A 12,678-nucleotide genomic window follows, 5' to 3' on the forward strand; every position below is an offset into this window, starting at 1 on the left:
AGATAACTGCTAAAAGGACTGGCAGGGGAAAAAGCCATGTCCAGAACCAAAAGAAGCAGATAGAAAAGTGAATGGCAGTATAAACAGTCTCTAGAGAAGCATTCGGCCCCACCGACCGCCCCAACAGAGCCTGCGTCCAGGCGATGAGAGAGGGATTGGCAATATAGAGGCTTAGCAATCTTAGACAACAGTTGGTGTGGAGAGACACGGAGGAATAAAGGAAGTGGATAGCTGGGAACTTAGCGCCCTCCTCTCCCAGAAGAAGGATGGGCAATTTAAAGGCCAAAATCTACAGCCAGCGTGACAGGCGCGTCCATTCAGGGCAAGGCACCCAGGGGAAAAGGGGCTCAGAGACATACCCCCTCTCCCCCAGAGCTACAGGGATCCCGAGGAGCCCCCGGAAAAACACAAGTGAAAGGCAAATACTCTGATAGCCTCACCGGCACCCCTGTTGGTCTCTCTCCTTGATTCCCGAGAAGCTTGGTGCCCTCAGAGACCCCCCAAGGCTGGTGGCCAAGAACTGGAGGGTGGGGTTGGCTCTCCTCTAGGCTCCAGGAACTCGAATCCCTCCTCCAGGCGTGCTTACGCCAGGTTTCCTCTTCCTTTGGGGGCCTCTTTTCCTTGTAACTTTGCATGACCCCCACACCCACTACCCTTTCCCGGAGTGCCTGCACCTGGCTCCCCGCTTTCCCTTCGCTCTTAACCTCCCCTCTCTCCAAGGTCTGCCACCGCTTCTCTTCGGTTCCCTCCCGGTGGTGGCTTGGCACGCTTTACCAGCTAGCGCCTTCACCATCTCTCCACCTCGTCGCCACCCACCCGCCCCACCCTGGAAACTTGTCCCTGCCCGGGGTCTCCACGTGGGCATCGGTGCTCTCGCTCGATCGCACGCACCAGCACCCTACCCAGCCGTTCGTGCGACTCCCAAGAAGCGACCAGCCAGCCCCTTTCTCCCAGACACTTCGCAAGGCCGGGCCAGATCGGGCTCGGGGCTCGGGGCGGGTCCTCCGGGAGTGGGGTACACACGCGGGAGACTCTGTGGAGGTCGCCAGCACTTCACTCCTTAGGCCCTCCCGGGAGAATCGCAGTCTCCGCGGGTCTGGGCAGCTCTGTGGCTAGCGACGAGGGTGGCAACAAGTGACATTTCCCGGGGGAGGGGAGCCCCAGCAGCAGGCTGGAGCTAGAACTCGGGGTCTCCCTTTGGGGAGGGGCCGCCCCGGGCGAGGAGCCCCCAGCGTCTTCTCCGGGGCGTTTGTGTGTTTGGGGCGACGGGAACGCGGGCAGATCTCCCCAAGTCTGAAGCCCCCTTCCCCGCGGCTCCTCCATTAGCGCCGCTAGCGGAGTTGGCAAGGGCTGGGGGTTTGGAGGTGAAGGGAGGGGGCTGGGCCGGCGCCGGAGACGTGGACGGATTTTTCGGTGGGTGGGTAGTAGAGTGGGAAAGAATCAGATGAGCTCCCGAATTCCCGCTTGTCTCCCCCGCTTCAGAGATGCCCTTCTCCAACCCACCATCCAGCCGGCCAGGCGAAGACCCAGCCTGACCAGCTGGAGCGGATAGGGGGGGTGGGGGGGTGGGGAGGAGGAGTTGGGGGGTGGGGTTGGGGGGGGGGTCTGGATCTCCCTCCAGCTTCCCTCCGCGGCCCTCCCTGATTGGCTGTGCGTCCCAGGAGCCCAACTTCAGTCGCTGTAGTGTCAGTCGGAGCCCCTCGGGAGTCGGAGCGCCTGGACCTGGGGCGGGAGGGACGCGCCGCCGACCCAGAGGTTGGCACCGTTGGGACCCCGGAGGGGGCGGGGTGGAGCGCGGACCGGGCCGGCCCCCGCAGTCTCTGCCTGGCCCTGCTCCGGCAGCCTGGGCTCCGCTCCGCTTCCCCGCCCTTTCCTCCCCTCCCAGCGGCGTCCTCCCTCCCCTCCTCCTCCCCATCTTTCTCCTCCTCCTCCCCCCCCCCGCCGCCCTCCCGCCCGCCTGCCACCTCCTCCCCCCCCCCCCCCCCGATTTCTCATTCCTGCCACTAGCGCGCTCGGCGGCTCATTCCGCGGCCGCCGCCAGCCGAAGGGAGCGTCGCCGGCCGGGGAACGGATGCCGCGGGGGCCGCTCGTAGCCGCCGCCGACTTGTGAATGGGACCCGGACTGGGGCCGGGGCTGGCACCGCTGCGCTCGCCCTGCGCCAGGGACCGCGGGCCCGGAGGTCGCGTCCACCCGCAAGGGCCCCAGGTGAGGCGCTCCGCCAGTCCCTTCCTTTCTCTCTTCTTGGAGTGGTAGTGGTGTGTGGGGGGATTTCCTTTGCAAGAGACGGACTTGGGAGGTGGGGGTGGGGGGGTCAGGAATGCAAGCTGGAAAACGGGGTGATGGTAAAAGACTTGTTTGTAAAAAATCAGGAGAGAGAGAGAGAGAGAGAGAGAGAGAGAGAGAGAGAGAGAGAGCCAGCTGTGGGTGTGCGGGCAGCTCAGGGGGCATCGGCGCCAGATGTGCGCTCCTGTACTCTTCCCCACCTCTGGCCTTTTCCTGGGGTGCGCGCGGTGGAGACCCCGGCACCCGGGGAGTTGCACTGGGCTGGAGCAAGAGACTGCAGAGCTGTGCCCGGCTGTCGGGCACGCAGCCGGCTCCCGGTCCTGCCTCTGGGGAAAGTCGCCCCCCGCGCTGCGCCCGCCCGCCCGCCCGCGCTGCGCCTCCTTTTGAATGCCGCGACACTCTCGCTCGCTGCGGGGTTCCTCCCCGGTGCCCGCCACCAGCACTGCAGAATGCTCCCCAGGGGCTCAGTCACCGCGGTGGAGATTGCCCCGGGAAGCCCCGTGAAAAGGAAGGAGCAGGGCCGGGAGCGGCGATTTCCCCCGCACTCTGTCTGCTAAGCGTGGGATTGGGTCCGCTCACTGCGGCTCTTGACGGCTGCGGAGCGCTCCGGCACCCCCAAACCCAAGTCTCCCGGCAGCTCAGCGGGAGATCTGAGAGGTACTCAGACTCAGGGCTTGTCCCTGGCTTGGGGTTTGGTGAAGCCTGCCCAGGATCCACGTTAACTTTGCGAACCAATCCTTTCCCCGAAGCCCGCTGCCTCCTCTCGGAGCGCGCGCCCAGCCGCACCAGCTCCGGGGCCCTTCGTCCCCCGCAAGCGAGCCGCGAGGTAGGAAGAGCTGAGACACCCCGGCATCCTGGGGTCAGCGGGGCGGGGAGCGCCCGATTCCCTCGCGCCCAGCCAGGAGGAGCTTTGCGAGGGGCGGCCTGGCGTTGGGAAGCCTAGAGTCCCTTCAGAAAGTGGGGTCTGGGGGCTCGCGGGGTCCAGCTTTCGAATCTCTTTGCTTGCCAAGGCCCCGATTTCGCCAGGGCTTTGCGCGCCTGTCTCGCGCGGATGAAAGATTTTCTAGATGTTGGTGGAAACCCTGTTGCTTTTGCTCATCATGCCGCAGGAATTTCGCGGGCCATCGTACTGCTACGAAGACACTGCATCTTTTAATTATTTACTAGTGTCGTTTCTTGCACGACGGCGGGTCGTCCCTAAGGGGTAGGGGTGGAGGTGTGGGGGAGAGGGCGGGAGGGCTGTTCCTGAAACCCTGAGCCCGGAGGTCTAGCTTCGCCTAAAGTCATCCCTTCAGTTTTCCTCCTAAAGTGTTCCGATGGCTTACACGCCTTCTCCTGTTTCTTCTGATCTTTGCTATGGGTTCAATATCAGCCAGGGCGTAAGTTTTCGGTTTAATCACAGAGATGCAACGATAATTAATCTGGTGTGAGAGGATGGATCAATTCCTTTACCACTCTGTCTCGCAGCAGGCAGGCATCGATGGTTTTCCGGGAGTGTCTGGGTTTCCCATGTGTGTGTGTGTGTGTGTGTGTGTGTGTGTGTGTGTGTGTGTGTGTGTGTGTGTGTGTGTGTGTGTGTGTGTGTGTGTGTGTGTGTGTGTGCAGATGTATTCTCAGGAGCGAGGATTCTTTAGCTTCACGTCAGCATGTCGGCCAGGCTGGGCCATGAACGCTAGAGCCTTGTAAAAAATGAGAGAGGAAAAGAGAAGGGACTGACCTTCTTTTAATTAATCTTGGAATTATGATTCCTACAAAAACAAAGCCAACCAACCAATCAACCAAAGAACAACAACAAAAGAGGAGGACCAAGGAGGTACAGACAGAGGTACCAGAAAGTAGTTACTGAATCTCAGCTTTAGGGAGCCCGGCAGTGTTCTAGAAGAACAAAGGAATAAAAGTTACAAAGCAAAGGGTCACAGTGATGACTAAAAGCTGGGGACACCGGGGAGCTACAGTCGTGTTAAGTGCCTTAAACTGATGCACTGATTCCCAGTTTTAGACTTGGCCAGTAGGCCCTGGAATTCTATCCTCCTGCAAGACTGAAATCCTGCCTTAGTACAAAGGAATGTGAATAGTTTTCCAGAAGAGCGTGGAAGGCGTCTGGAGGCGAACAAACTTTTGCTTGAGTGAGACTAAAGCTTTACATCTTGCTTTTAGGGGAACCTTGCAAATGAACTCATCAAATACATTTTGCAGTCATCCTTTATTGGGATAGATAATAATTACTGCCATTATCTGAGTTGTTCGTTCCCAGTGTGCACATTTCCAGTTTATTTGGAAATGTTTAGAAAAGAAGAAGAAGAAAACAAGAAATCGCTGGCCCCACCCCTGGGGGAGGGGAGTGGAACAAATGCAGCAGAACAAATGCATTCAGGAATGCAGATTTATTCCAACTGGTTTTATTGCATCTGGGGGGGGGGGATTAGGCTTTTCAAGTAGGTTTAATGGAAGCAGTGGGCCATCTTGATAGCTCTTCAGAACTTTCATTATGCTCAACATTCTTATCAGAACAGTAGACAGTAAAATTGCTAGAAACCTAAATTCTATTTTCAATTAAGATGCAATCTTTTGTTAATTTGACTTTCTCTGCTCAAGTCAAAGCCCTATTCTTTTTCTTTCTCTTTCTGTTATAACCCAGAACTCTTATTTCTCTTCTGCGGTGATGGTTTCGCATGTGTATGTTTGATTGCTTGTTTGTGCTTTGAGGAGATAGGAAGAGTTGGACGGCCATGTCATGATTTGGGGTGGGGGGTGGGGGGGGAGGAGACTACATTTCAATTTCATGCTCTTTTAATGCCCATGTCTTCATAACTCATGGTTTTTCTTTCACTTTGAATAGAATTACATGGCTGCTTTTGTCAGGAGTCTAGTTTGGGGACCTTCATATGGGAAACACCATGACTTTGACCTCATGGCCTGATTTACAATGCCAGCTCTGCTCTCCCAGGAGCTTCATGTGCCTTGGAGCTTTGCCTACGAACACTAGCAGCTTAGGAAACTGGCAGTTCACATAAACTATGATCGGCTATATTCAAACTTACTTTTAAACCAGGACCATTGAAAGCAGACCTGCCACCTCTGATTTTAATTTTCAAATACAGGAAGAAGTTCTTGGAGCATAATAACTTTATGAGTTTATCTTCAATATAGAAAATTTGTCACTTGAATCATTGCCCTAACCGATTATAAAATAATTCTGATTAATACAACACTGTTATATGGAATTGAAAAGTAGGTAGGAATCATTTCTTTGCAACCATCAGATTTGGAGAATGACTACAAATCCCCACATTTTCCCCCTAGAAATTTTGAGCACTGTGTATGATTTAGTCTATAATTTGCAGGATTGAAATATATGTGGGATGAATTTCTCCCTCACAAAATGGGTTCGTTGTTGGAGAAGTGTTAGCCAAACAAGAACTTCCATTCTTTATTTCCAACTCAAAGTAATGCCTCTGGAATGCATAAAGATATTTGGCCTATATAAATTTGTGGTTTAACTCAATGGAGAGGAAAACCCTCAACAGGTTTGTTCAAAGGAAAAATTCAAAATAAAATGGAAATCCAGACAATAAAGCAGGATAAAGGATACATCCTAGTACCCCAGTGGGATATATGAGTTGTTCTGTCTGGAGTGACTGTGATAGTCATCAGTAGACTGCTCTGTGAACAAGAAAGGCCAGCACTTGAGGAGGATAGTTAAACATCGTGCTGCTATCATTTTTACCCTGACATTGAATGCCTTGTGATTCTCTGGAAATGGACTCCTTCTCGGAAGATTGCTCTTGTGGCCACTAGAGGGCAATGATGTCCTTCTCCAACTTTGCATGGGGCCCATCTGCTTTTGAGGGCACCATGAAAAGCCGTTTTGTTACCACCAGCCTAGTCTGGATCTCTGGGGAGGGGAGGGATTCATTCTAGTTGTGGCTCAGGCTCCGGCTCCAGGCTCCAGCAGTTTGTCTGGATTGAGCATCTTTCCAGTGGGTGGATTTTCCTTGACCGCAGCCTTTTCTTCTCCAACTTAGACTTTGCTAGAAAGTTGGGAAATCTTGTAACTTGAGATTGAAGCCAGTGCCATGGGAGGGGCTGGGATGCAGGGTGAATAGGGTTCGTTTGCTCTGAAGCTGTAAACTGGGAGGATTTTATGGATTTTTATTTTCTGTCAGGAAGCGCTTCACTGCTGACTCCAAGGGGGAACCAGGTGAATAAAGAAGTGAATTAATAGACGGCTTTTATGTCTTTGCCTGTTCTTTCGAGAGCATTGGAAGATACCTGCAAGACATTTCTAACTTGGAATTTAAAAAGCGTAGTGGAGGGACCTATATTCACGTCTTGATATAGAATCTCAATGTGTGTTTTATGACTGCCTTTACATCGTTCTTGATATGGTTATCTAAAATCCAACTTCAGTCGAGAGTAAAATTTCATTCGGCATTTGTCCTCATGCATTGGTGTTTAATCATTTGATTTCTCAGTGATATGGAAATTGCAGCTTATGATTAAACTGGGTATTTCAGGCCGCACAGATTTATATTTGTTACTATGTGATAGTGTCATTATGAAAGTCCAAAAGAATGAAAGGGAAAACTAATGCTATATTATAATTAAGAGGAAGCTCTATTAAAATAAGTACTGTCATAAGTGGATACTTTTTTTTTCTTTTAAACGGAGTGCAGTTGCCTCCCTAGTGGTTTAGCAGTGGAGTTCTTTGTAGCTCAGAGCTGTGCTGGAATGCATAGACAGTTGATGTGGAAAGGATCAATGTAAATGGATTATGGGAAGGAGTATTAAGCCACTCAGTGGAAAGTAAGACAAAGTGTTTTGTAAACCAATGCTCACTTACCACAGAGCAGTTTATTTAACTTAAAAAAAAGAAAGCAATTTTAAAATACAAATGCTACAGAAAAATTCACACTGTTGATATTTGCTTTAATCAGACAGCTGACAGTTTTCTGGACTATATCATTGAGATAAAGTATAGCATTCTCATAGTTCATACATAGGTCTAGCCTGTGCTTAAGCACAACATTAAATGAGATAGAGGTGTGACATAGAGGAGAGGGGAAAAGGGGGAAGAAAAGCCAGAGTATGAGAGAAACTTCATGATATTTCTCAAGGTTCACCAATTCCAGGTCTCTGTCTCTTTTTATCTCTGTCTCTCAATATCCTCATGTAGGGGATTTGGAATGCCAAGTCCGGAAAACTGCTACGAACAGCTTTCTCCAAGCATCATCATCCTCTTCCTCCTCCTCCTCATCATTGGGACAGCACAGTTTTATCCAAAAGTGTCCTGATTATTCCAGGCCTTTCTTTGTCTACTAATTTCCAACCTTCCATTTGTCAGAAAGTCTCCTGATGTAGTCCTGTGTGTTCGAATGATTTTCACAAGCTCACTACCAATGCTACCTTCTTTTGAAGAATGAGCTTGAAGCAGGGGTTGGCACAAGGTATCATACTATAGGCTACTCAGTGCCCCTGTAGATAATTGGGAATATTTTATTCATAAATGCATCTTGGAAAATTCAGCCTGGTTTCCATCATCCCCGATGCTTGGGCTATTGTTTAAACATGGTGGCTAACTGCAAAGAAGAGGCCCAGAAATGGGGCCTAGGGATGGAGTCTGCAGAATTATTTTTTTCCCCCCGATCTTGTTAAAAATGTAACATTACCTATTATTTATTTTGAGGACTGAGAGTTCATGCAGCTGTGTGTCCGGCTCTGTCCTGCTGTTCAAGGCTTCTGAATTCCAGCTCCTTTGCTTTCAAACATAGGACACGGCTTCTCAGAGACTCAAGAGACCTCCTCTGTGAAAGTCGACCTCAGAGGATATCTGTGTCCTCTGGTTATTATAAAAGTAAAATAAAAACTGAGTCCAATGATAGCTCATGCTCACAACAAATGCTCTGTCTCTGAACTAAACCTGGGATTCAGTTTCATTCACTAATGGTGGTGATCAGACCCCAAGTCCTACTATGAACATTTCCTTTAATGATGAACCATTCTGGTGCCTGCCTTTTATTTTATTTTATGAATGGTTTGCTGAGTTGAAGTGATGTCTCCGTCCCTCTGCAGTTTCCAGTAGTCAAGGGGTAGTTGGGGTTTTAGATTTTAAGATAATTATTGCTTTTGGAGAGTGTTTCCTTCCTGCTTCTGCATGTTTTCCCTCTGTTCACATCACATATGGGGTACTGTTGGAAGTTACCCTAACGTCATAGCTGACTGGGAAAGCTGGCTACGCATGTGCGTGGAATATCCACTACAGGTGTAAGAGGAGGGAGCCTCATGACGGTTCCAGAGTAACTAGCTTAAAAGATAACTGCCTCTTACTAAACTGTTTCAAATTTTCAAAGACCATTCCTGTTTATTTTTCCAGGTAAAGGTAGTTTGGGATTTCAAGAGGTGTGAGAAGTGGCAATATTAACTGAGGAAGGGACAGCAGTTGGAGATGATGCCTTTGGCTTCTCTCATGGTTCTGTTCTCCACACACCCAGGCAAATGCATTGTGCTCTGGCCTTCTGTTATCAAAACTCACAGGAGCCTCATGCTCTCAACACCCTGAATGGTTTTCTGACTGTTTTCACACCCACTGTCGCAGCCAGGCTGGGCCTTTCCAAGGCCTCCCTGTCTTCCAGGTTGCCCTGCTGCTTCCCATCTGTGGCCTGCTTGTGGTACCTGCTCCTGCCCCAGGCCCCTGTTCCTCCCTGTCTGTGCCCAGAAGTGAACAGGAATATCTGCCTGGGTTTGCTTGGAAAAAGGAGGAGGTCCTACTATGTGTGGGTGTGGTATTCAGGAGCTTATTCCCTCTGTTACAGTGCAAGAATGCAGTACTGTTCTCTCTGTTACAGAGGGGGTAAGTGACTGGCCAGGGATTGAGGATCCTTGTCTAATCCTAGAAGGGTGTGTCCTGAGGCTCAGAAAGTGCCCACCCTGTTGTGGATGGATGGATGTCACCTGCATGGGCCTCCCTAGTTCTTATGGGCGAAATGGCAGGACAGAAGAGCTGACTGCTCCACCCCAAACCCCTTACACCGAGTCTCATAAAAGGGAGCTTCTGAGACCTCTCCATTCCTCTTCTCAGCAAGTTTTCTTTTTGTCAGTAAACTTACAGCATCTTAAAAGCCTCGATGCCTTCCTGCTAGCTACCTCTCAGAGAAACTGGGAAGTGAATGGGTGATTCATTAGCTCTGCTCATCCAAATGTTCCATTGGGGGAAGGAGGAGCTAAAGTTCCCTGAACTGGTGACTTACTTCTGTGGTAACTTAGGGAAAAAATATAACTGAATCACATTTGGTCTCCCAATACCTTTTCTCCACCTCCTGAGTAGCCCTACAGTTATATAGGATGTATTAGTGATTGAAACTAAAGGTTGAACTAGGAAGATTATGATTGGTATCTTTGGTGGTGGTGGTGGGGGTGGTGGTGTGTGTATATCTATTCTTGCACTTTCACTTGGTGTTCTTGCTCGTGGCCAGAGCTCTCCCACAGAGCTTCACCTACATTCCTGACCAGCATCATATACGAGGTAAACATAGACTTTCTCACTTACCTACAGATGGTAACTGAACAAGATAGGATCCAAACCCTAACATCAAATCTTGCATACAGGGTTAGAATACTCCCATCGTTCACTGCTTCAGCCAGCCTGATGAGATACAATGCCCAGGCCTTGGGCTATCCTTGTCTCTCTCATTTGCTTCCACTCTATCCTGTCATTGTTCCCTATAACCAATGACATGTTAAATGAGCTTCCTTCTCATAGTCTATGCCATCCTTATGACTGATTGGACGTGCCACTTCCTGCAATTAGAGCTGAGGACATGGTTTTATCAAGTTGAACTCTCAGGACTCAGGTACATGAAATCATTTCTTGAGTCATCAGCCTTTCCGGTCAACTATCATGAGGAGATAAAGGCTCAGACGTCTGGGGAAGAGCTAGGACTTATCCAAGGCCACATTATCCTCCAGAGATAGATGACACATAAGTGATGCACTTTCTTGGCTTTTAACCCAATCACATTTCACAGTCTCTAAGCAAAAAGTGTATGTCTATGTGTTTGTGTGTGTGTGTGTGTGTGAGAGAGTGCATTTAATATGAAAGCAATTTTAGCATATGTATCCATGATATAATTATTTTAAATTCATTAGATCATGCATATATATGTAGATATATACATATACATGAACGTATGTAAACATGTATATATATAAACATGTACCGATATATCTATATATTATAGATATAGACATATCTGTCATCGTTCTATCTATCCATCTATCTGTCTATCTAGATGTCTAGAATTCCGTCTAGATATACTTATATATATATATTGTACATAACCTTGCTAACAAGTTAAGTTGTGAGATCTCTTTATGAGACCTTTCACAAATACCTTGCTTGGAAGTCCACTGTCAGTGGACTGTTATTTGCTATGCCATTTGATAGCTTGCTGCAAAATGTGCCATTTGATCCTAGAGTTCAGAGCTGACCTACTTTATAGTCATCTTTTCAGCATCTACCTTTCTAAGTTTCTACGCAGGACAGACTGAGAAGATGTGTATGACAGGCAGCTTTCCATAGGGACAAAAAAATACCTGAAATATTGAATTTGTCAAGTATAAAAAATTTCTCTGGGTTCCCAGATGAATGCTTTTAATTTGCTTTGAACCTATGATGAGGTGGCATGTGATGGGGGCAGTGTGTGATAGAGAGGAATTTCTCACTCTATCACCAGGAAGTAGAGAAAGGCAAGAGAAAGAGACCGGAAACCACAATCTCCACCCTTTAACACCCCACTGTAGACCTAGCTTTAGCGGAGATGACACGATCCAGACTATAGCAGTGCCCTTTCCCTGGCCCATTGGATGCCTTCAGAGTCTGCTGGAAGGATTTTGTTTGAAAGTCACCTTGAACCAATCCCCTTGTCCTTTAGGAAATGTCTTGGATGCAGAGAGGAAATGAAGATTCAGGAACTTTTCTTCAGTGAACTGATGACATCAACTGCGCAAATAACCGTAGGTCTTGTTGACAAGACTGGAACTTTGCAGGTTGCACACAGTGATGTTACAAATGAAGTGTAAATCCACTGGGCTACAGGGAAGACAGGCCACATCCAGTTCAGTGATCAAAGATGATCTGGGACAGAAATCATAGAATTCCACTCCTGTATGTTAGACTGAGGCACTATACAGGTGTATACCCCCCCCCCCCAGCACACACATTTCCTCCTGCCTACTTCATAGGAAAGGGCTGAAGACAGAAATCTAGGCTTCTAGCCTCTAGATTATCAACTACCTCCTATACACTTCTTTTATTGCAGCCCGGGGCTACATTACATTAACTTTTATTGCCAGCCACATCACCCAGAGGACTTATGCAGACTTATGCACCACCATTTATTTGTTTATTTGTTTTTCCTTATGTGCTGCTGTTAAGTCACATTCTCTCTCACCTGTCCCCATGCACATAAGACATGATGAGGTACCTTGCTGGTAGCATAGGCTCTCAAGTCAGGCTACCCTGCTGTACACTGTGGCCATAGCACTTACCAGCTGGATGAATCTCTATCTCTTTCTCAGTTGCTATGCTGTACTGGAGATAATATCCATATTTAATTATAGTATAACTGATAGTAAATGATATTAATTATATTAGTATGTAAGGATTCTTGAGATAGAGAATATACTAGAGCTGCTGTCACTGTTTTCTTTTCTGTTATATTCATATTGTTAGGTTCAGTCCACTGATCTGGTACACTACAACATTCTAAATTTTAAATCTTTATTCTGTTATCTAAAATATCTGTTATTCCTTCCAACCTCATTTTTAGCATTGGTTTACTCAGGCTTGGTAAACTCAGGTTTATCCATGCTTGGCAAAAGCATAACAAGGTGGCATCAATAAAATATCCAGGTACAAGTAGAGGCAGTGACTTGTTTCATCATATAGGGCTTTGATTTAGTGATTCAATACCTTGGAAGATACCATTCTGCATGATATCAATTCCACATAGTGCATTCTTTTTATTTTTCATGTATTTGATTGTATGACATGAGAATTACCATACGTGTTTATGAAATAATCCCCTGGAAAGAAAAAAAAAAGTTTTCTTTCTACTCAGAGATTTACAAAAGTAGCCACTCAAGAGATCACTGACAGGAGAATGGAAATCCAAACCTTACACTGGGCAAAAACTTGAGACCCTATCTGAAAAGTAACTAAAGCAAAATGAGCCTAGGGCATGGCTCATGAGTAGAGTACTAACAAACAGAAGGCTTGGAGTTCAACCCTCAGTTGATAAATAGATAGTAAATAAATAGGTAAACTTAAATAGGTAAGTAAACAAATACACTAGCAAACAAATGAAAATAGATGGTTGTTTCATTCATTTCTCTGC

At 48.0% G+C, this 12,678-nt stretch overlaps 1 protein-coding gene across 2 annotated transcripts in view; it reads left to right on the top strand.

Moving 5' to 3' along the window:
- Positions 1-2,016: 2,016 nt before the first annotated feature.
- Cdh11 (cadherin 11) overlaps positions 2,017-12,678 on the top strand; it is a 134,465-nt gene continuing 123,803 nt past the window's right edge. For both annotated transcript variants that reach the window (XM_048355434.1, XM_048355433.1), the window contains exon 1: positions 2,017-2,206. The gene's annotated coding sequence lies outside the window, so the exon portion shown is untranslated. The remainder of the gene's footprint in view (positions 2,207-12,678) is intronic.

This window comes from Perognathus longimembris, chromosome 10 (genome assembly GCF_023159225.1).
Source record: "Perognathus longimembris pacificus isolate PPM17 chromosome 10, ASM2315922v1, whole genome shotgun sequence".
Taxonomy (NCBI): Eukaryota; Metazoa; Chordata; class Mammalia; order Rodentia; family Heteromyidae; genus Perognathus; species Perognathus longimembris.